Source organism: Coregonus lavaretus (assembly GCF_964263955.1).
Source record: "Coregonus lavaretus genome assembly, chromosome: 11".
NCBI lineage: Eukaryota > Metazoa > Chordata > Actinopteri > Salmoniformes > Salmonidae > Coregonus > Coregonus lavaretus.
The window spans coordinates 17,590,703-17,615,372 of record NC_139998.1 but is presented as its reverse complement, the minus strand read 5'-3'; the positions used below and the strand labels follow the sequence as shown (position 1 = coordinate 17,615,372).

The 24,670-nt window shown below is 42.4% G+C and overlaps 1 protein-coding gene across 8 annotated transcripts in view; it reads left to right on the top strand.

Moving 5' to 3' along the window:
* The first annotated feature begins 762 nt into the window (after positions 1-762).
* LOC311137212 (protein-methionine sulfoxide oxidase mical3a-like) overlaps positions 763-24,670 on the top strand; it is a 92,528-nt gene continuing 68,620 nt past the window's right edge. For 7 of the 8 annotated variants that reach the window (XM_084171577.1, XM_084171578.1, XM_084171576.1 and 4 more), the window contains exon 1: positions 763-972. The gene's annotated coding sequence lies outside the window, so the exon portion shown is untranslated. Of the gene's footprint in view, positions 973-2,276; positions 2,363-24,670 lie in introns of those variants that run through there. The other variant, XM_084171573.1, reaches the window with a different exon arrangement.

Genomic DNA, 24,670 nt, shown 5'->3' with positions numbered 1-24,670 from the left:
GTAAGAGTGAAAATGTTTATTTTTGTCTGTAAAGTCTCTCTCTGCTCTGGGCCTTTTCATGTGATGTCTTGCCAAGTGGGATCAAGTGGGAAACCTATAATTTTCTCACACAGCAATCTCAGTTTGATGAGAGGCATTGCATTCGCTCAGCCTTTTCTCATCTACAGTTTAACATTAAATAACCAAAACCATTATAGTTCTTTGTGCTTGTTAAACTCTCCATGCCACATCAGATAGACTCTAGACTAGGTGACAATAATAATTTGTAGGAGCACCTACGTGCACGTGCACACACACACACACACACACACGCATGCACACGCACACACACACACACACTTTTATTAAATACAAATGTCTCATCACTAGAGGCTTTCACTACATCGCATGTATTTGCATACACATATTACTGTCTCGAGCCACTTTAGCAATCAAACACACAGTCTAGCGTCACGTTCGAAGAAACCAATCGGATTAAACTCAGTTAAAACATGCTGTCTCACTTTGAACAGTTGAGGGGGTTTCTCGTTGCTGTTCTCTGAACATTCAGAGTTGTATCACAAAATTAGAACTATTCCCTTTAATTAGAGCAATCTAGTTTTTATATATAGTGTTTTCATGTATGTCATTGTAATATTTGCGCAAATATGTTGTCTTCGAAAAGCGCTTCTATTGTTGAAGGTTTATCCCACCCCCTCTAAAACATCGTTATGCGCTCTCCCTCTCCGTCTGTCAGTTTTCAAGTTGCGCCTTCTCGCTGAGTAGCTGAATGTGTCCAACCAAGCTATAGACCACATAAAACATAGCTACATATATACAAGGTGGAATATAGAAAAGGCAAGAATAATCGAAATGGGATATATCTTCCGGATATACGGCTGGATTCAATAAACATATGGACCAAAGCTAAGAAGAGGTGCATTCGCGGATCGTTTGTAACGGTGCCCATTTTCTGAGATCCTAGCTAGCTAGGTAAGTAGGCTACTCCTGCACGTTTCGGAATGTTACGCTTTGGTGATTAAATTTTTTAAATAATCAACTCGTTCACATCCGTTACCTTTTCTGAACGGTTTCTCCTCTTTCTTGATGTGCATTCGGCTACAAAATATCATTTTCACTCGTTGTTTACGTTGGCAGTTTACAATTTTTGTTGGTTTGCAACATTGTAACACATGCAAGAGCTAAATTGTATCAATTATTGGCTAATATGCATACATATCGACGTTTCATAGACTGCAAGTGGTTGACATTTTACCCAGCTTGTTACATTGTCTCATTTTGCATGAAACATTCTCTGTTACACAGAAGATATTAGGTGGCCCTTTCTGCATTGGCTATGATAATTGTTGGTCCTGTAACCATAGTATGTTACACATTTTTAGTGGAGTCCCATGTTTTCTCATATTGCTAACTGTTAGACGGTTTAGACTAAGAGTTAGTTTTAAAGGCAATAAGAAAGTGGCCTAAAAAGTTGACATTTGTCCTTATAACCCCTAGTCCAGGCTGTTGGTGTGTCTCCGTTTTCTATTTGAGACCACAGCATAGTGAGGGAGAGGTGTAGGCTGGCTTCTTATGCAACTTGTTTTCTTGCTCAAAGCTAGGAATCTCAAATTGATTTATGCAGATTATGGAAATGCAGGTCAACAACAGGGTTACACTGGAATATGTTATTATTCAGGACAGGAGGGAAACTGACTGTAAGGCATTGAAGTCCCTAGGCACAATGAATGGGAAATATTGCACAAGGACAACAGAACGACCTCATTCAATGTTTGAAAATTCTGTCAAAATTGTACTATATCAATCAGCTGCATTTATTGCATATGTGCCCTTGTCAAACCATGTTTGACTCTCAAATGCCATTTTGGGGGGACTTGTTTGACTCTCATATGCCATTTTGGGGGGAATTGATCTTTGTTGATTGACCATATACTGATACAATCAAGACTAGCTTAATGTACTGTAAATGACTCCATTTGACCCAGATTTGACCATTCATCAGCACATACACTAAAATCAGTCTGTGGCTAAGTGATAAGGTCTCAACCTGACAGACAAGTGGCCTCTTACTCCTTCTTAGCAGAGCAATCCAGTGCATTTAGCCTACATCATTGATTTTGATTATTGCTTGATTCCACTATGTTGCATTTAGCCAGGCCCCGTGTATGCTCTGGTGATCCTAGACCAGGACAAAGGTCTTGGGTCAGTGTTCATAGGTGATGTAAATGTTGCTAAGTGTCTGGGCTAACCCAGGCCCACTCTGATCTGCAGTCCAAGGAGGAAGGAGAGGAGGAAGTCTGCAGGCTGACTCAGCTTCTCCAGCTGATTTGAAGGAAGAGGCTGTTGCAGTCTAGTCGGACAGGTTGGAGCTAGATTATAGAATCACCTCTCTCTCTCTCAGCTCTCACTATGACACTTCACACAGGGGTCATGTTCATTAGGGACCGAACGGAAGAAAATGTACTGAAACAGGGAGAGACTACCTGGACTTGTCTAATAAGAAATGCTCATTAATATGACAAGGGTGAGAGAGTGTGCCTGTGTTCCTCTGACCTCTGGGACTGCCTGGGATATGGAAGGGAACACCAGGGAGATGAAAGGAAGTTTTTAAAGTAAACTCCTACAGAGGAGGAAGTAAACAGCTGGAAGTGACTGTCAGATTTTCCCTGAAAAGCATGGTAACTTGCCCCCCCCCCCCCTTGGCCTAGTATGTTTGGGTAGCCTTAAAAGGATATGTCTTAAGTCTGATGCCCATGCCTGTGCCAGTAACGGTTATGTTTGATGTTATGTTTTGTAAGAGCTACCTCAGTAATTTATTGAGCAGCGGCTATCTTTCATTTTCAAATCTGTCCAGTGTTCCAAATGAGGTCACTCTCGACCGTTATTCCAAGCGTGTTGAGTCAACAACCTCCTTCGACTCATGAAAAAGACACACCTTGTAAAAGCAGCCTACCGTGGAGTTAATGTAGCAGTTCGAGTAAGACTGATAACGTCAAGAATACAGAGGTAGTTTTTCCAGTACCAGACCAGTACCAATGAATGATAATATTGTGAAGTTTTATGTTTGAATGAAAATGGTGCTTTTCCCATTGAGAGCAATATACAGTACATATTGTCAGTTGTTCTGGACATAGTTGGTCAGTCACAATCTCACCTTATAGCCAGTTAGTGTAGGCTATTGTTACTAATCTATAGTTTGACTGCAGTTACTTATTCTCATTCTTCAAATCCTTTATTTCCTTCTGAAGGTCATTGTTGTCATATTTAACTTTTTCATAGGTCCAATGAGGGCAACTTCAACTTAATCAAAATAGAGGCAGACCTATGGGACTTTTACGATCAAGCGCTTATCCTCCTACCTTCCTGACAACTTAACCAAACATGTTGACATAAAATATTAAGAGCTGGAATTAGAAACGTGATTATATAATCAAGAATGTGGTGAAAGCTGTGCCAGCAAAGGCGTTGTTGATTGTCTGATTTAAAGAGTAAAATCTAATGGTCAATTGCTAGGAGGCATTTCCATGTAAAAGGACCTATGAGTACCAACATGTCATGTGAAGTTCATAGGAACATGTCAAATTGGGTGTGAAATGAAAGCTAAAAGTCTATATTTTTGAGAAATTAAGGCATATATAAAATGTTCAACCATTTTCCCTTTTAGGAATAAGCAAAGTCTTTGATTTCTGGTCAAACAAATGGAAAAGGGGTCTTAGACAACATCTACCAGAAAAAGTCTTAAAAGTTATTAAAAATACATAAAAATACAATAATGTTGAAAGACCCCTGCCAACTAATATCAACACTTATATTTCAGATAATTTCTTCTGCCTTCTGTAAGTTTAAGAAACCTTGTATTTCCGTTAGCAAAAACCCACATATCTTGATGATATTTTCTAATTTCTCTCCCTCATGAGGGAGGATAATGAAAGTTCACAGAAGTAACAAGTAAAGGTAGACCTACCAATTAGTTAGTGTATTTACTGATATCAAGTTTGTTTATGAATTATTAAGTGACTAAAACTCGTAATTCTGTTACCAAATTGGGAAATCAATAGTAATGACCTGTTGGGTCACCTGCTACTGTCCACTCTTCCGCTTTGAACACACCGTCTGCGTCATTGCGGTTTGGTACACCAGAAGTACATTCATTTGCAATGGAATGCTGCGTTTGCCTTGCAGCATTGCGTTGCAGTGCGTTCTGTGTGGTGCATAAGTTGGATTTATCAAACGTATGTGTCAAACTGTATGCGTAAACAGGTTGACAGCAATGGGTAGCAGAAGGTGAATGTTGAACTTTTGTTGCACACATATCTAGATGATGTTGTGTACTATTTTGCGCAATGACGCAGTTGTTATGTTCAAAGTGTTCCACTGGCATACTGTTATGTTCAGCTCATAATTATTTTTTTATTTCTGTCGTCTGGTGGCCAATGCAAGACTGTGTAAACAGTCTCTCTCTCTCTCATATGTCACCTCTCCTGGTTCTTACTGATGATGTAATTCCGTTATTGTAATTCCATAACTTCATATAAATCCACTTCACCTTCTGTAGTTCAATAACCAAAATATATATTTTTCAAACTCAAGGTGTCATGTCATAGCTGACACCCCATTCTTTCTGCAGAGATGTTTGAATCTTAATTCGGAGCAGATATTATGTTTTTGGAAAACGTGGTCGCATAACAAATTGAGGGAGATTTTACCGTAATTCTGTTACCAAACTTTTCATCTGCACATTTCCAGTAAAGGTGTTTTTGTTCCATTTTCTGTGTAAACAATAAAAAATAGGCCTTTTGCCTGGAGTTGTATGGTTTGTTAAACTTTGAAATCAATGGTTTTTGTTTGGCAAAAAAAAGGACATAATATGCTGTGTCTACAAGCTTTGGTATGGTGATTTAGCGTACACCAGTTTTGTGCTCTGAGAGTCAGGACTGGGTCAGTGTGACAAGCATTCCCTAGTCGGACGAAGCTGTTTACATTTAGCCACTTAAGTGACCCTTGAACTTTTCCAGTGGAGTTGCAGTGGTTTTTGTTGAAATTTATGAAAACCGGACATACAGGTAATGTGGGCTTTTTACAATTTTAAGACGAGATAGCTTGCCTACCAAGTCAAATGTTTTTGTTTTAAGAGTTCAGCCCAAAAGCATGATACTTTTCTGAACTCTATATGGGTGCTTGCACAACTGAACACAATTATGTGTGGAGAATAAAATTAATCATCTCTGTTTTAAATACCCAGGGTCTGCAATTAGTTTTTATTGCATGATGTTTTCTCAACACATTTCATACTCAAAACAATTGCACTCAAGTCCAATATAAATGTGGTATATTAACGAGGCAATAAGCAGCCATGCTGTTTAGCATAAACTTTTTAATAACAGAATGAATTTACATATGCATTCCAATAATGCACCTTCACCTTGACTATGGTACGGCAACCTGCACGTACCGATATTACTATTAACTGTAATATGCAATACTATAATGAACCATGCAGTTATTCAGGTCGATACGAAAAGGGATAATCAACAACGGGCTATGCGTTCAATGGAAAATAATGAACAACGTGTGCTCCACACACGCTAGTGGAGTGGAACTGACCTTCCACGGAGTTGCATTATTTTCCAGAGAACGCATAGAGGCCCTAGTTGATTATCCCTTTTATGCCATGGCTATAATTGAACACATTTGCCACTAGAAATGTGTTCATTTGCCGGTAGAATCGTGTTCAACATCCACTGGAGTAGCTAGCAAGTTTACTAGATAGCTACAGTAGTTGCCATGATAACCAAACAAACAGACTTGCTAGTTTAGCTAAAACCACCAGTCCTAGCTTGCTATTATGAAAATCGAATTCAACAATACCAATACTGTTTTCAATTTGACTTTTGCTTTCAAAAGCAGCTCAAAGGAAACATGTAAAAATTAACTATAGCCTTTGAATTCTACCGTGCAAATATACCGTGAGTTATAGGGGAATTATACAACGGTGGGTCTAATCCTGAATGCTGATTGGTTAAAACCGTATTCCAGCCGGTGTCTATTCCACAAGTTACCACCGGCTAAATCTATTGCGTTAAAATGCCTATTTACTCTGTTCCATCTGCGCAATCCACTGTCTCATCAGCCCAGCCAAGCAATTTATAAACTTGATCTCCACTATAAAAAGCATCTAGACATTATCTCACATTTCTTTTAGACTAACATTTAGTTTTCAACAGCCGAGATGTGTATAAACCTTGCTGTCTGTCTCTCCGACATTTGCAACATTGTTTCAATATTCAAATTCGATCTCCAGCTGTCCCATAGTAATGAACGTGTCGGGAGTCGGGACGAGACAGACAGGCAGGCAGCGTTTCTCTGCCAGTTGAAATCATGAATCCGCTGGCATCATTTTTATGGATATATACAAAGAAATATCAATTGAAAAAGGTAAAACGAAACGAAGTGCAGCTAGTTTGCAGTCTTTCCAGCTTCAGTTTGAAGTGATTGTGTTAGCTGTGTTGTTGGCTAGCTCCTCTGAACAACAGTGTCCTGACGAGTGAGCACATTTTCTATGCCAGGCGAAATCGCACCTCATTAGCTCATTATTATGGTTGTAGCCAAATAAATGTCACTAGAAAACAGCTTATGGAAATGCACCTACTTTGCTGTTATTCTATACATTTAGAACGAACGACTGGGTCGTGTCCATAGATACAGAACAAAAAGACTGAACGACTGGGTCGCGTCTCTAGCAACCGAACCGATAGAACGAACGACCAGCTGGCTTGGGTAGCAACCCTAGATTTGTATCGGGACTACAGTGAGGGAAAAAAGTATTTGATCCCCTGCTGATTTTGTACGTTTGCCCACTGACAAAGACATGATCAGTCTATAATTTTAATGGTAGGTTTATTTGAACAGTGAGAGACAGAATAACAACAAAAAAATCCAGAAAAACGCATGTCAAAAATGTTATAAATTGATTTGCATTTTAATGAGGGAAATAAGTATTTGACCCCTCTGCAAAACATGACTTAGTACTTGGTGGCAAAACCCTTGTTGGCAATCACACAGGTCAGACGTTTCTTGTAGTTGGCCACCAGGTTTGCACACATCTCAGGAGGGATTATGTTCCACTCCTCTTTGCAGATCTTCTCCAAGTCATTAAGGTTTCGAGGCTGACGTTTGGCAACTCGAACCTTCAGCTCCCTCCACAGATTTTCTATGGGATTAAGGTCTGGAGACTGGCTAGGCCACTCCAGGACCTTAATGTGCTTCTTCTTGAGCCACTCCTTTGTTGCCTTGGCCGTGTGTTTTGGGTCATTGTCATGCTGGAATACCCATCCACAACCCATTTTCAATGCCCTGGCTGAGGGAAGGAGGTTCTCACCCAAGATTTGACGGTACATGGCCCCATCCATCTTCCCTTTGATGCGGTGAAGTTGTCCTGTCCCCTTAGCAGAAAAACACCCCCAAAGCATAATGTTGCCACCTCCATGTTTGATGGTGGGGATGGTGTTCTTGGGGTCATAGGCAGCATTCCTCCTCCTCCAAACACGGCGAGTTGAGTTGATGCCAAAGAGCTCGATTTTGGTCTCATCTGACCACAACACTTTCACCCAGTTCTCCTCTGAATCATTCAGATGTTCATTGGCAAACTTCAGACGGGCTTGTATATGTGCTTTCTTGAGCAGGGGGACCTTGCGGGCGCTGCAGGATTTCAGTCCTTCACGGCGTAGTGTGTTACGAATTGTTTTCTTGTCCCAGCTGCCTTGAGATCATTGACAAGATCCTCCCGTGTAGTTCTGGGCTGATTCCTCACCGTTCTCATGATCATTGCAACTCCACGAGGGAAGATCTTGCATGGAGCCCCAGGCCGAGGGAGATTGACAGTTATTTTGTGTTTCTTCCATTTGCCAATAATCACACCAACTGTTGTCACCTTCTCACCAAGCTGCTTGGCGATGGTCTTGTAGCCCATTCCAGCCTTGTGTAGGTCTACAATCTTGTCTCTGACATCCTTGGAGAGCTCTTTGGTCTTGGCCATGGTGGAGAGTTTGGAATCTCATTGATTGATTGCTTCTGTGGACAGGTGTCTTTTATACAGGTAACAAACTGAGATTAGGAGCACTCCTTTTAAGAGTGTGCTCCTAATCTCAGCTCGTTACCTGTATAAAAGACACCTGGGAGCCAGAAATCTTTCTGATTGAGAGGGGGTCAAATACTTATTTCCCTCATTAAAATGCAAATCAATTTATAACATTTTTGACATGCGTTTTTCTGGATTCTGTCTCTCACTGTTCAAATAAACCTACCAATAAAATTATAGACTGATCATTTCTTTGTCAGTGGGCAAACGTACAAAATCAGCAGGGAATCAAATACTTTTTTCCCTCACTGTATATCTCGTGGAAGGATGAAATAGTATGAATACATTCCTCAAAATAAAACTTTAAATGAAAAATATGTCAATCATTATTTGAATATGTTGGTAACCCGTTGCATAAAAGGGATAATGCCCTCAAAGCCGGTGTTTGGAGGATATATTGGCACGGTTTGCCGGCCCGAGACAAAGCCTAACAACACCCGTGCCAATATATCCTCCAAACACCGGCTTCTCGGGCATGATCACTTAAATAATGCACGCTCTAGAATGCCCTTCAAGCCAATCAGAAAGGAGTATTAAAAAATGCCATGGTATAAACTACAATAACCTTGTTCTTTGTTGTAAGAGAACACTTCATAAGGTCGCTGTGCTTTATCGATCAGGCTATACTGCAAACATGTGCAACTCTTTCTCCCACCACACCCCTTCCCAACTCAAGCCCATCTTCTCTATTAAATCTTTGGCCTCTCTTTTGACCACATCATATTTCACATTCGCTAACTCTCTGCATTTGAAGGTGCCCCCTGGCCCCATTACCTTCTTATCTGGAGAGAATAAAATAATGGAACAGATTAACAGAACTGTTCCTGCTTGTCAGATTGTATGCTGCCCACCATTTTGTGTCTCAGATAACCTTCCCACCGCGCCACGCCACTGCCACCCTCGCCCCCCACTGCTCCTCGCTGCAAATCAAAGCACACGGTCGGGAGGCAATGAGGCACTTCCTCCTACTCACACCTCCTCCTGTTCCTCACTTCCTTACGACGGTAGTCGGGCATGCCAGGCAACGGGGCAGGCAGACAGAGAGATGGTAATAAGAGAAGGCCTACAGGCATGTGAGGCAACGAGTGGGATTCCACAGATTATTAGGAGTTAGGCTTTGTTTTGTAGGTTGAAGATTTATCCAATATTTTGTTAAAGATCTGTTTTTTTTTTCCCCATATGAGGATTATGTTCTTCAGGTGCAAAGCTGCATGTGCTGTCAAGACTACAAGGCCTATGTTTATTCACCTCACAAAGTGATATGAAAGCCATTGCGTGGTTACATTTGATATCTAGGACTCTCTCTACTGGAGCAGCACTTGCTCGAGTGAAATCCCTTTTACCATATGCAGTTCAGTTCAGACACTTGAAATCAACTTAATGCAGATGTATAAAAACACCCCAAAATGCTGAATGACATTCACGACAGAGATACAGAGGAACCAAAGAACCAACTTTTCACCGGCTGGCTTCTTCACACCACGTCTCGCCAAGCGTTAATTTAACTAGCTCCTGCAGCACGTAAAATCTGTTTGGGATTGAAGTGTAATTCAGGAGGAATCTGTTTTCATGCTTTCAGGTAAAGCTATCAGCGTGTTTCACGGCTCTGCACGGTGCAGTGGTTTGGTTACCTTCCCATTGAATGAATCGATATCAGCACTGCTCCATTCACACAGGGAAAGCCTCTCTTCCTATGGCCCAGGGTGTATGGAGCTGGCAGCTCGTCTCTTACTCTTGCGTTGAGTAGTAGGCAGGAAAGCAATTCACAGGCTAAATCAGTCCTTTACCACTTCTCCTGTCCGTCTTGGCCAAGTTGGCCTGGCCTGGTGTTGGCTTGGAGCCTTCTCATGAGAGGTGGGTGGCCAAACACTCATGCTGCTTAGGTGAAATGCTGAGGGGAGATTCAGTAACAGGTTTTCCCCCATTGATTGATGAGAAGGGGATGTAGCCTAGCATAGCCAATGTCTTCTGTGCCTACTCTTTGTTAAGTCAACTCTTTAGTGACATGAACTGAACTGATCCCGACATGAGTTTGCTCAGACTGTGAGATTCTGTGAGCTCAAACATTACCTGGAATCTGGCTACTTCTGGCTTCATTTTATTATATATATTATATATTATATATTATATATTGGTCATTTAGCAGACGCTCTTATCCAGAGCGACTTACAGGAGCAATTAGGGTTAAGTGCCTTGCTCAAGGGCACATGGACAGAATTTCACCTAATCGGCTCGGGGATTAGAACCAGCGACCTTTCGGTTACTGGCACAACGCTCTTAACCACTAAGCTACCTGCCGCCCCCAGCCACCCACGTTCACTGTTATCTTACTCCAATGATAACAGTGAACGTGGGTCTGGCTATCTTAAACAGTCTATGAGAGGAGACTCATCCAGTGCTGCCTGGGGGCCTGCTGGGGCAACAGCTGTTTTACTGTCCATATGACCTGAAGTCACAGGTCCTGGTGGGGTCCAACAGGTCAAGGCTGCCCTGGTCACAGTTCCATAGCTCCAGGGCTCCGGGAGCAGAGGGCTGGTGGGGCCAACCTCTCTCTCTCTGTCTGTCTGATCATTCTATGATGGACCATAGGTCCACTGGTGGTTTACCCTCTGAGCTGCTCATAATTCCACTCCTGCAGCGGTATTAAAGTGTGTGTGTGTACTGTACTGTAGGCTGCAGGATTATTATTTCTGTTTTGTGAGCAAATGAGTGCAGATTTTAACAAACTATATAGCCTTCCTGTATTTTGTTTCAATCCAAGAGCATGCTGCCTAGTGGCGTGCGTGGTGAAGTTTTGGCTGCATGATTTAAAAAAATAAGACTATTCAGCTAACCATCCTAAAATCTCATAAGAAGTGAGGTGGTGTTTTTGGTGTAACAGTAACTTTATACAATGATGTTAAATTTGGTTCTGTTATGTAGAATGCTTATTAATCATTATGTGATCTTCCAAGACATTGATTCAGCTTTAATCTAACTTCTATTAAACAAGCACAATGGTGAGAAGCGATTATCCGGTGCACTCCAGCAGCACTACACCCAATAACTGTATATATGAAGACATCAAATCAAATTGTATTTGTCACATCCGCTGAATACTACATGTGTAGATGCTTACTTACGAGACTTTTCCCAACAATGCCATTAAAAAGTAAGCAAATTAACAAATAGATAAAGAGAAAATAACACAATAAAATAAAAAATAACAAAGCTATATAAATAATAATATGCCATTTAGCAGACGCTTTTATCCAAAGCGACTTACAGTCATGCGTGCATACATTTTTTGTGTATGGGTGGTCCCGGGGATCGAACCCACTACCCTGGCGTTACAAGCGCCGTGCTCTACCAGTTGAGCTACAGATGGTACTGTGCCTATAGTTATGGTCTGCTCTAGAGATGGTAGGCTACCAGTGGATTCCCAAACTATTTTACACAGTGATCCACATTAAAGGGGTTTTGTGTTCTAGACTGGGGGCAAGGTAGAGGTGATAGGATGGCTTTGTTTGGGTACCTGGTCATTGGCTTTGTGGTAGTACGTTGCATGAGCACCAGCGCCTCCTAGAGTCAACGTGGCAACATAATTATTGCCTGGAGGAAAAACAAGAATATTAATCTCAGTGACCTGACCAGTAAAAAACTCCTGGCTCTAACAGAGGGTGAGGTTGAGGCGGTGTGGGTATATACAAGGAGTACTGGTACCGAGTCAGTGTACTGGGGTACGAAGTAGTTGGGGTGATTTGATTGAAGTAATATGTACGTGTAGGTAGGGGGTGAAACGCAGAAAGTCTTGGGTAGCCGTTTAATTAACTGTTCAGCAGTCTTATGGCTTGGCTTTCTGGTACCGCTTGCCGTGCTGTGACTTGGGTGGCTGAATCTTTGACAATTTTTAGGGCCTTCCTCTGAGACCGCCTGGTATAGAGGTCCTGGATGGCAGGGAGCTCGGCAATAGTGATGTACTGGGCCGTACGCACTACCCTCTGTTGCGCCTTGTGGTCAGATGCCGAGAAGTTCCCATACCAAGTGGTGATGTAGCAAGTCAAGATGCTCTCAATGGTGCAGCTGTATAACTTTTTGAGGATCTGAGGGACCATGCCAAATCTTTTCAGCCTCCTGATGGGGAAGAGGTGTTGTCATGCCCTCTTCACGACTGTGTTGGTGTGTTTGGACCATAATAGGTCCTTAGTGATGTGGACACCGACGAACTTGAAGCTCTCGACCGTCTCCACTACAGCCCCGTCGATATGAATTGGGGCGTGCTCTGCCCTTTTCCTGTAGTCCAAGATCAGCTCCTTTGTCTTGCTAACGTTGAGTGAGAGGTTGTTGTCCTGGCACCACACTGCCAGGTCTCTGACCTCCTCCCTGTAGTCATCGTGATCAGGCCTACCACCGTCGTGTCGTCAGCAAACTTAATGATGGCGTTGGTGTCGTGTGCGGCCACACACACGACAGTGTTTAACATCATCAGTACACCCTCCTTAAGATTTATATATTTTTCCATAAGCGCAATGTGACCGCAAGAGATAGGTTGGAATGTCTGACTAAAATACGGGGCAAATCAACCTTTTTTCTACGTTTGTGGTGTTTGAATTTGTTGTTAAAATGCGGGACATTATTGTTTGGTTGCGGGACCTAGGACAAAGGGCCAAAATACGTAACTGTCCCGCACAATTGGAACATGTGGTCACCCTTGACCATGACCCTGTTGTCATGGAATTACCATTATTGGAATGAATAATTTCTTATAGGCGAAGGCTAAGCAGATGCAATATATCACTTTCGAATGAGAATAACATTGTTTGTCAGCTTGACAACCCAAAAGACTGACATTGTCCTAAATCACTTTTTGTCAGCATCCCATTTGATTTAAACAAAACTTTCGCTACATTTTTGCCCATGGAAGAAGTGGTCACAAAGTGACTTTTTGGATAAAGGTTCTCAAAGTTGACCCATTTTGCTTGCCCACCATACCATAAGACATCCATGTCTTCATCACTGGAAAAGATAAATGGTTGAGTTTGATATAATTTAAAAGCTTACAAACAGTGTTGTCAAACTATTTTATTATTTCTTGATTTTTATTTTTTAAAATAAAATTAATGATGAAACCTTTAATGTCAATTATCAAAAAACATGTGAACTCTGATTCTTTCTATATTCGCATATGTTGTAGCTTAGAACCTATTTCACATCATCTGAGTTTTTTGTGTTGTGCCCGCCATCGGCCAACATGCCCTTGAATGCAGGGTGGGTGTCATTTCAATCCTATAAATATAATTCATAGAATGGACCTACACTATCTCTTCAGACCACTGCAATTTAGCTGGTGGACCAATTGAAATTGAATTGAAATTGTAACTTCTAATTACTACCACAAAGATGACCGCCAGTCCACCCACCGTCGAATGTCTTCTTAAATGGTCATGTCTAGTTTATTATCTATATTTCTATGATTTCAATAGGTTTCCTATGGAGGATTGACAGTATAATTTAAAACAATAGATATTCCCATTCAAGTCAACATTCTCTGATGTGTGGACCTCCAACCATCTTTGTGGTACCCATTTGAAAGTTTACATTTCAATTGTATTCCCATTTGAGTACATTTATCAGCCAAAACATGACACCCACCCTATCTATATTCAAGGGCATGTTGTCTCAACCGATGGCAGGCACAACACAAAATCTTTAGATTATGTAAAATGGGGTCTAAGCTACAACATAATGTGAATATAAAATAGAGCGCGATGAGCCAAGGAAAGCCCGCCGGCCAAACCCTCCCCTAACCCGGACAATGCTGGGCCGCCCAGTGGGACTCCCAGTCACAGCCGGCTGTGACACAGCCTGGGATCGAACCCCAGGCTGTAGTGACGCCTCAACAATGCGATGCAGTGCCTTGGACTGCTGCGCCCCTCGGGAGGCCTAGCACCTTTTTATCTCTTGAGTGTTTTGGCATTCAGGTCCAAACAGAAACTTTCTGAACACTTCTACAATGGGCAAATATGTATGGAAAGTTTCGTTCACATCAAAAGGGATGCTGTCAAAAACGGATTGAATTCAAATGGGTTTACCATACTGAAATGTAATGTGTCATTGAACTTTGCATGGCTCATTGTAAATTGCTGTTAGTTGATGGCATTTATTTATTCTCCAGCAATTTTGCAACCAAAAGGTATTTCATCAACAGCTGCTTTTAAGATATTTAACTTATAAATCCATCTTCATGGCAGGAGATAACAACCCATTGGACTGTCATAACCCCAAATTCAACAAGGATTTCAACATCCCGAAATGATTTACTGCACCGTTTGGCCAGGCGGCCTGGAATTACGGCTATTTGCTGACGCTTTCCAAAGTTTAAACACTGGCTTTGTAATTAATATGGAGAACAGTACTGGAACAGAGTGCAGGGAGCTGTAGATTCCCATGCATGATCACTACGAAAGCCAATGGAGTTTAAACTCCAGGGGGTACCGGTACAGAGTCAATGTGTGGGGGCACCAGTTAGTCAAGGTAATTGAGGTAATATGTACATGTGGGTGGAGTTAAAGTGACTATACATAAATAATAAACAGAGTAGCAGCAGAGTAAAATAAGGGGGGGGGGCAATGCAAATAGTTTGGGTAGCCATGATTAGCTATTCAGGAGTCTTATGGCTTGGGGGTAGAAGCTGTTAAGAAGCCTTTTGGACCTAGACTTGGCGCTCCGGTACCGCTTGCTGTGCGGTATCAGAGAGAACAGTCTATGACTAGGGTATAGAGGTCCTGGATGGCAGGAAGTTTGGCCCCAGTGATGTACTGGGCCGTAAGTACTACCCTTTGTAGTACTTTGCAGTCGGCGGCCGAGCAGTTGCCATACCAGGCAGTGATGCAACCAGTCAGGATGCTCTCGATGGTGCAGCTGTAGAACTTTTTGAGGATCTGAGGACCCATGCCAAATCTTTTCAGTCTCCTGGTGTTGAACGCTGAGCTGTAGTCAATGAATAGCATTCTCACTTAGGTGTTCCTCTTGTCCAGGTGTGGAGTGCAATATAGATTGCATCATCTGTGGATCTGTTGGGGCAGTATGCAAATTGGAGTGGGTCTAGGGTTTCTGGGATAATGGTGATGATGTGAGCCATGACCAGCCTTTCAAAGCACTTCATGGCTACAGACGTGAGTGCTACGGGTTGGTAGTAATTTAGGCAGGTTATCTTAGTGTTCTTGGTCACAGGGACTATGGTGGTCTGCTTGAAACATGTTGGTATTACAGACTCAGTCAGAGACATGTTGAAAATGTCAGTGAAGACACTTGCCAGTTGGTCAGCGCATGCTCGGAGTACACGTCCTGGTAATCCGTCTGGCCCTGCGGCCTTGTGAATGTTGACCTGCTTAAAAGTCTTACTCACATCGGCTATGGAGAGCGTGATCACATAGTCATCCGGAACAGCTGATGCTCTCATGCATGCTTCAGTGTTGCTTGCCTCGAAGCAAGCATAGAAGGGATTTAGCCCGTCTTGTAGGCTTGTGTCACTGGGCAGCTCGCGGCTGTGCTTCCCTTTGTAGTCTGTAATCGTGTTCAAGCCCTGCCACATCCGACGAGCTTCAGAGCCGGTGTAGTACGATTCAATGTTAGTCCTGTATTGTCTCTTTGCCTGTTTGATGGTTCATCGGAGGGCATAGCGGGATTTCTTATAAGCGTCCGGGTTAGAGTCCCGCTCCTTGAAAGCGGCAGCTCTACCCTTTAGCTAAGTGCGGATGTTGCCTGTAATCCATGGCTTCTGGTTGGGGTATGTACGTACGGTCACTGTGGGGACGACGTCATTGATGCACTTATTGATGAAGCCAGTGACTGATGTGGTGTACTCCTCAATGCTATGGGAAGAATCCCGGAACATATTCCAGTCTGTGCTAGCAAAACAGTCCTGTAGCTTAGCATCTGTGTCACCTTACCACTTCCTTATTAACCGAGTCACTGGTGCTTCCTGCTTTTTAGTTTTTACTTATAAGCAGGAATCAGGAGGATAGAGTTATGGTCTGATTTGCCAAATGGAGGGCGAGGGAGAGCTTTTTACGCGTCTCTGTGTGTGGAGTAAAGGTGATAAATGAGATTTCATAATGTAAACCAAGAGAAAGAGTGAGTCAGTGTTGTAATATTATTGCTGTTGGTAAGGAGGAGGATTATGGCTCGGCCCACATAATAAATGACTCTTTCACAAACAGGATTATAGATGAAAAGCAAACATGTTCCTAGTCTGAGGCCTCTTCCTCCTCCTCACCATTTCACAGTTGACATGACTAAGCCTTGGAAACTAGGAAAATACTCGCTGTACGGCTCTGTTTGCGTCCAGGTTTCAGATTAGATCCCTAGGAAACCCAACCTAATGAGTAACTGGAGATACGCCACCACACACCCTGCTATTGCCCTAAAGTATGTAAATGCTTTGAAAGATAGTCAGATATTGAATCCCATGTAACCAAATGGATTTATGACATGCAGTATCAACAGATGCTGATTCTGTGGCTCAATTTATTTATGTCCTGTATTTGCTCCTATTCTCCTCTGTGTTCCTTCATCTGTGTTGATGGCGTTGGCAGCTGTAATGGCTGGTGCAACCCAGGGCTGGGAGGCTGTGAAGGAGGTGGTGTCTGATTTGTGAGGTAGCCTAATAAAGGTGACTGACTGGCAGGCTCCTGTAATTGAGCATGTAGAGGCAAACACACTGGCCACACAATCCGATTACACAGCTACTGGTACTAATATAATTTAAAAAGAGCAATCCTTTGTTGGTGCTAAATACTCCCCTTGAGTAGTTAAGAGATTTTGTGTTACTACTGTAGACTAATTCATTTATTTGCATGACCGTGAGTTCCCTAACAAATCCATTTATCTGTAATCTGGGATGGGATGAATTTTATTAAAAATCTGTAATTCAATTGCTTTCTAATTCAGAGGAAATCCCATGTCCAATTAAATTGGCAGGAATTGAAATGGAATTCAACTCTGTCCTTCGTTCCATCCATGAAGGGTCAGTCCAGTGCCTGACCCAGTGGTGTCACATGGAGTATTGTTTGCGTGAGCCGTAGGACAATTGATGTTGTGGAAGAGATGGGCCCACAGTGGTCGAGGTGAAGGACACGCTCACAGCACAGGGTGGCTGAAAACTGACCGCCTGAACATGTGAACATAACCAGACAGCGTAGTTAGAGAAAATTATGATAGATTGGACTAGATGTCCAAGAGGTGTCTGTTCTTCTGCTGAGCATTAGTTTGTCTGGATGGAAATGGTTTTCCAGTCTGGTGCGGAGGTGAAATTCCCCAGACATTATCGCAAGTTGTTTTGTATCAAAATCAGAGCAGGGGTTTGTGAAATATGACTATCACAGCCTGAATATAAGATGTGAAAGACAGATGGTTTGAAGTTGGTCTTTGCCAGAGGTGGTTTTTGGTTATAGTCAACAAACAATTGTGTACTCAATGTGCTCTGAATCTTTGTCTTTTCATAGCTTGTTGACTAGACACACAGACAACCACCTGTTCCTGCAGTGGAAACTGAAAAAGGGGAAAGGGTTGAGCCTGCCCTTGTATGTTTTATGTTTTATTAGTCGTATGTACAGCATACACATCCTATACACTGTCCAACCAAATGCTTACTTGCAGCTTCCTCGACAATGCAACAGCAATAAGAAATAGCCTTATAAAAGATAAGAATACAAACATAAAGTAAATGGCTCACTAGAATATAATACATTTTAGCAGAAGTATCATACAGGAAGGCACAATTTATAGTCCAATATTTACACATGTATCAGGGAAGGGGGGATTATGGGGCAAGTGTTTAAATTGTGCACTATTAGCAATAGCAAATAAGAGTCTGGGAGCAGCAGTTGTGATGTGTGTGTAGCATGAGTGTGTGTGTGTGTGTGTGTGTGTGTAGCATGAGTGTGTGTGTGTGTGGAGCTGTAAGATTTTAGGGATGCGGTATATTTGATTTAGAACAGAATATGTAGAGGCCAGGGCTTAGGCCAACCCCCATATATTCACCTATTGACTTCAGGGCTCTAATAGCGTTGACATCGGCAAATAATGAAATAGAACTTATGTAGTATAGTCTGCCCAGGTCAAGAGTCTGTATGTGCTCCATAACTGTTCTGATAACCTTGTTAAGGTCTATATAGCTACATATTTTCACAGAAAATGTTATATGATGTTGGATCAGGACATGATACTGCTTTCATAAAACATTTGTTGTGGAACCAGAGTTTGATCTGGCTTCCACAACCATCTGTGTGTAATTGTATCTTAATTAGTGTGGAGCCCTACAGCTGCTGCAGTCACGTATTCCCTTCGCAAATTCTCCGGAGCTTGTTTATAATCACACCTTTATCTTGTCCTTATCGTCTGGCTGGCTGAAGGGTGGAGGTGGTCTGGGCAGATGAGGACTGACGGGTGATCCTGAGTGTGCCACTGGAATGCATACAGCTTCTCTCATAATGGACTTCAATCAACCCATACTGTAACTCCATGACATTTACAGTCTCATACTATTTTCTAAATCACTTGCCTGGCGAAAAGGACATGACATAATGTGAGTAAGAATGAAACATGTTTTGTGTCCACTCCGGACCGTCCTAATTCAGCTAGCCATGGTGCGTTTTGCTCCTCTGCCTTAATCTCAGACAGAGTATGTGAGCGGAGTTGAGCGGTCAGAAATCTCGCTCATCGCTCATGGAGCGGTGTGCTCCATGTCCTTTCCAACCACTCTGCTAATCACAGGTGAAAAAAAACTGCCGCTCCAAATTCGCTCCATTCATTAAAATTACAAACAACACCCATTACGTTTTGTGACTACCTGGACCTACCATTTGGTTTTGAAGTATTGAAACCAAACTATATGATTTGAATGAAAAGTATTATAATAAACATGAAAAGGTAAATGCAAGAAGCGCTCATAATTTCAAATAGGCTACATGTCATTTTAAACAGCATATAAACACTCTAAATACAGTAGGTCAGGAGCCAGACAGGGAGCCTAAGAAGGAATGAAAATTAATTATTTAGGCTATATTATTTCTATTATTTCAAGGCTATACTGTACATTGTGAAGCTTTACATTGTGACACACTAGGCTGGTAGGGAGGCAGGGACATTAATGCTCAGCATTTAAACAACATTTCGTTGTATTAAATAATTATAGTCTATAAATTGCGCATATAGGCTGTGACTTACTTAGAATTAAATACAAATTAAACTAAAAATGCCTTATTAGGCTCAGTCTACAGTGCCTTTGAATTCATTTTTAGAAACACCAGTTTGGCCAGAGTCTGTGCGATGGTGCCTGGATAATATCCACTGCTGTGGACTTCAATCTCTGGTTGAAGTAGGCTCCAGCCTGAATGATCTGTACATAGAGACCAGTGGAATATATGATGTGGAGGAGATAACAAATGAGGAGTTGTGGATCCTCCCCCCAGGAGATGTTTTTGTAGGACTACTGTAAGAAGGTCACTCCTGGTGACTTTTTAAAAGGATATAATCATCACACAATTACTGTTGTTTACGCAATCCAAAAACAGCCCATTATAAATTGCAATCTGGGGTAGGTGGGGATCATTTGAAAGCTTGTTCTATTGCCAACATGACTAGCTATGTTATAAGGCTTTCACAAGGCAGTTCAGAGAAACAGATCGTAGTTTTGGTGCGCATAGAAAAGAGGAACGAGTGCATTTAGGTGCGTGTTCCGCAGTGAACAGACAAACAGGTTCATTCTGTTCAGAACAACCCAGGGTATGATGCCATGTCATCTTGTAACTGGACATATAAACGTTGACATTGTACACTGAGTTGCTGTACACACCGAGTCAGAACAGCCTCAATTCGTCGGGGCATGGACTCTACAAGGTGTCGAAAGCGTTCCACAAGGATGCTGTCCCATGTTGACTTCAATGCTTCCTACAGTTGTATCAAGTTGGCTGGATGTCCTTTGGTTGGTGGACCATTCTTGATACACATGGGAAACTGTTGAGCGTTTCCTTCATTTCATATATACGGAGCTTGGATATTCTCCGTAATGGGTCCATATCCGCAATTACTGCTTCCATAATACCACAGTCGACTGCAGTTACTGCAATTTTACTACAGTTTCAAAACTGCAAAAAATGTTTTGTAAGTGATGGAATCAGATATTTCAAGGCACATTTCAAACCACCAATCTGATTCCCTGCGACTTGTGTCCGAACGGTCAAATCTGATTTATTTGCCTTTAAGTGGTTTTTAGACTTATTTGGCATATTACATTTACATTTGAGATTTTAGTCATTTAGCAGACGCTCTTATCTAGAGCGACATACAGGAGCAATTAGGGTTAAGTGCCTTGCTCAAGGGCACATCGACAGATTTTTCACCTTGGACAAGAACGTGGTAGCTAACTAGCTTGTTAATTGTTTACAAACAAATTAGTGAATGTGCTAGAAAGCTAAACAGCTACGAAGCTAGCTAGTTGACTGCTGTGGCTAGCCAAAAATGACTCGTTTTGAATGTTGGAACATCTTATCCTTTGAGGCTTTAAAAGCGTTCTTCAACTATGATTTTGAACATTCAAAGCAACTGGAAAGCGTCCATGGCAGGAATTGTTGTCACCTTTGCTTGCTACATAACTTCTGAGTGATAGGAAGCACGAGCACCACCACCAATCACACTACACCAGTGCACACACACCCGTCGTTACTATGACAACTAGCGTTGCCATGTCAGCAAATGACTGCTGTCTGAACACATGCAAATCCGATTTAGTCACTTGCAACTTGCTGTTTTGACAGTCAATATTCCAAAACGGATTTGAAAAACAAAACTGATTTGAGCATTAAGGACAAGGCTTTAGTCAAGATCCTCTCCATTCAAACATGTAATCTGCTCTATTTTTAGAATAGAATGTGATATTATCCAACCTCAAAGCTGTGTGTGTGTGTGTGTGTGAGAGAGAGAGAGAACCCTTGAATTTGTGTGTGTATGAGCTACAGGTAACTGCCAAAATCAAGGAAACACCGACATAAAGTGTCTTAATAGAGCGTTGGGCCACCACGAGCTGCCAGAACAACTTCAATGTGCCTTGACATAGATTCTACAAGTGTCTGGAACATTATTGGAGGGATGCGACACCATTCTTCCAGAAGAAATTCCATCATTTGGTGTTTTGTTGATGGTGGAAAACATTATCTCAGAAACCGCTCCAGTGTTCAGTTGGGTTGAGATCTGGTGACTGAGACAGCCATGGCATATGGTTTACATAGTTTTCATGCTCATCAAACCATTCAGTGATCACTCGTGCCTTGTGGATGGGGGCATTATCATATGGGGGCATAGCCACGGTAGCCTATAACATGTTTGCCTGTAACGTGTTCATGGTGTGTGTGTGTGAAAGCCTGTCATATATCCAGATGCCACAAGATATTTGCATTGTGAGGCAGAGAATGATGCAAAGCACTTTTTGCTGCTTCTTGGTCAATCAATCAATCAATCAATCAATTGTATTTATAAAGCCCTTTTTAGATCAGCAGATGTCACAAAGTGCTATGCAGAAACCCCGCCTAAAACCCCAAACAGCAAGCAATGCAGATGTAGAAGCACGGTGGCTAGGATAATCTCCCTAGAAAGGCAGAAACCTGGGAAGAAACCAAGAGAGGATCCAGGCTTTGAGGGGTGGCCAGTCCCCTTCTGGCTGTGCCGGGTGGAGATTATAACAGTACATGGCCATTAAGGCCAGATATTTCTCCAAGATGTTCAAACGTTCATAGATGACCAGCAGGGTCAAATAATAATCACAGTGGTTGTATAGGTTGCAACAGGTCAGTACATCAGGACTAAATGTCACTTGGCTTTTCACAGCCGGGCATTTAGAGGTTGAAATAGCAGGTGCGGTAGCGACAGAGAGTTGAAAACAGCAGGTCTGGGACAAGGTAGCACGTCCGGTGAACAGGTCAGGGTTCCATAGCCGCAGGCAGAAGTGTTGAAACTGGAGCAGCAGCACGACCAGGTGGACTGGGGACAGAAAGGAGTCATCAGGCCAGATAGTCCTGAGGCATGGTCCTAGGGCTCAGGTCCTCCGGGAGGGGAGGACCTGTGCTTGGGGTCTTATTAAGGACACCTTCTGAATAGGCCTACATGATAAACATCTTGATTTACGGACTTCAGCTTTGGAAAAGCTTGAATTGTTTGCATTGAGTGGCCCATTCCTGTCTCTCCCAACCCACCCTTTCTCTATATATATGTCACTTAGCTATTTCTAATAATGTCCATGTGTTTAATGTGAATGCCCTTCTCCCATTTGTAAACAGTGCCATAAAGTTAACAGTTTCCGCCATAGAAACTTGATAGTTCTTTCTTAATGTGCTGAGTTTTATTTATACCTGCTGTATGTAACAGAAATACATTGCACAGTATTTCCTTTTGTGTGGATAATATGAGTATCCACATTACTCTAGCCTATAATTGTATAGTCTTCTCTGGTCTGGAAATGGTCAGGCATGGCAGGACAGGGAGGGTAGTGCAGTGTAGCGCACATCCTGTGTTGACTGTCTGGCTTGAATCACCCGGGTTGTAAATGTTTATAGCTTCCTTAGAAGTGAGGCGAAGTGTGCCATGGGGCTGTGATTTTGGTGAAATGCTCTTTGCTCCTCTGATGCTCCCCAATTATGGGACGTGTCCTTCCCTCCATGCTAGAACCCAGCGGTTTGGGTAATCTGGACCTTGAGAGTAAATCCTTCAGTCCGTATAAGCAGTGAGTCAGTGTAGAAATGACCACAGAGAGAACTTCTTAAAACAACTTTCAGGATCTGCTCAATTCCAGTCAGTCTCAAAAGGGTGATATTGTCCTGCAAAAGGAAACTGAGTCCTCTGTAGCTCAGCTGGTAGAGCACGGTGCTTGTAACGCCAGGGTAGTGGGTTCGATCCCCGGGACCACCCATACACAAAAATGTATGCACGCATGACTGTAAGTTGCTTTGGATAAAAGCGTCTGCTAAATGGCATATTATTATTATTATTATTATGTTATTATACGCTGTCCACATGGAGTCTGGGAAATATCTTCTCTGCGTTTCTGGTTATCCTTGGCCTCAAAAGTGTTTCAGTAGCTAGAGGGAATGTTCTCTCCTCCCCGGTCCTGTGCTGCTTAACACAAATTTTCAACGTCATATTCATCATCTCCAGCACCACCCCAACATCAACATATGTGAAAATGGCGTGTTTCTATGTTTTGTAGTAAAAAAGATAGAGGAAGACAAGTGTTTCCATCATCAACCAATTAGTAGCCAATGCCTACTAATAATTGGTAAAATCACATGATGCACACCGATGATGTCATTGGAAACACTTATCTTCTTTTATGTTTTTTACTACAAAACATAGAAACGTGCCATTTTCACATATGTTGATGTTGGGGTGGCGCTGGAGATGATGAATATGAAGTTGAAATGTTTAGAAATGTCCCTTTAAAATCTCATTCTGACCCACTGTTCTTAGATGAGAACCACCCATAGACCATATAGGGCAGTCAGGGCACACAGAAATGTCATTTTGGAAGTTGACGACTGTAACTTCAGAGGTGTTTGAAGTTCCACTACTTTCAGTGTGAGGAAACATACACCTTGTATGAACAGAGAATCCCAGTAATAGATACTGCCTGGTTCATAGTTACTCTAGTATATTCCTGTCTGCTGCTGGTGTATTTCAGAGGTTATCCAAGGTACAGGGAGGAACTGAAGCAGTTCACCTGTGCAGGTGGCTAGTGTACACCAGCTGGTGAACCCACACAGATTGAACCCACAGCCTCAAGGAGCCCTTTGAGGGATTTAGGGAGAGTGGAAACATGTAGGTGGTGGTGTCCAGGAAATGGATATGGGGGCCATTGTGGAGAGGCCACCTCTGCTGGCGCTGCACTTCCAGAGCTGAGAGTTGTTTTGACAGCGGTGAGGAGTAACAGAAATATAAACGCAACATGTAAAGTGTTGGTCCCATGTTTCATTAACTGAAATAAAAGATCCCAGAAATGTTGCATACGCACAGAAAATGTCTCTCAAATTTTGTGCACAAATTTGTTTACATCCCTGTTAGTGAGCGTTTCTCCTTTGCCAAGATAATCCATCCACCTGACAAGTGTGGCATATCAAGAAGCTGATTAAACAGCATGATCATTACACAGGTGCACCTTGTGCTGGGGACAATAAAAGGCCACTCTAAAATGTGCAGTTTTGTCACACAACACAATGCCACAGATTTCTCAAGTTTTGAGGAAGCGTGCAATTGGCATGCTGACTGCAGGAATGTCCACCAGAGCTGTTGCCAGATAATTTAATGTTCATTTCTCTACCATAAGCCACCTCCAACGTCGTTTTAGAGAACTTGACAGTACGTCCAACTGACCTCACAACCGCAGATGGCGTGTAACCACTCCAGCCCAGGACCTCCACATCCGGCTTCTTCACCTGTGGGATCGTCTGAGACCAGCCACCCGGACAGCTGATGAAACTGAGTAGTATTTCTGTCTGTAATAAAGCC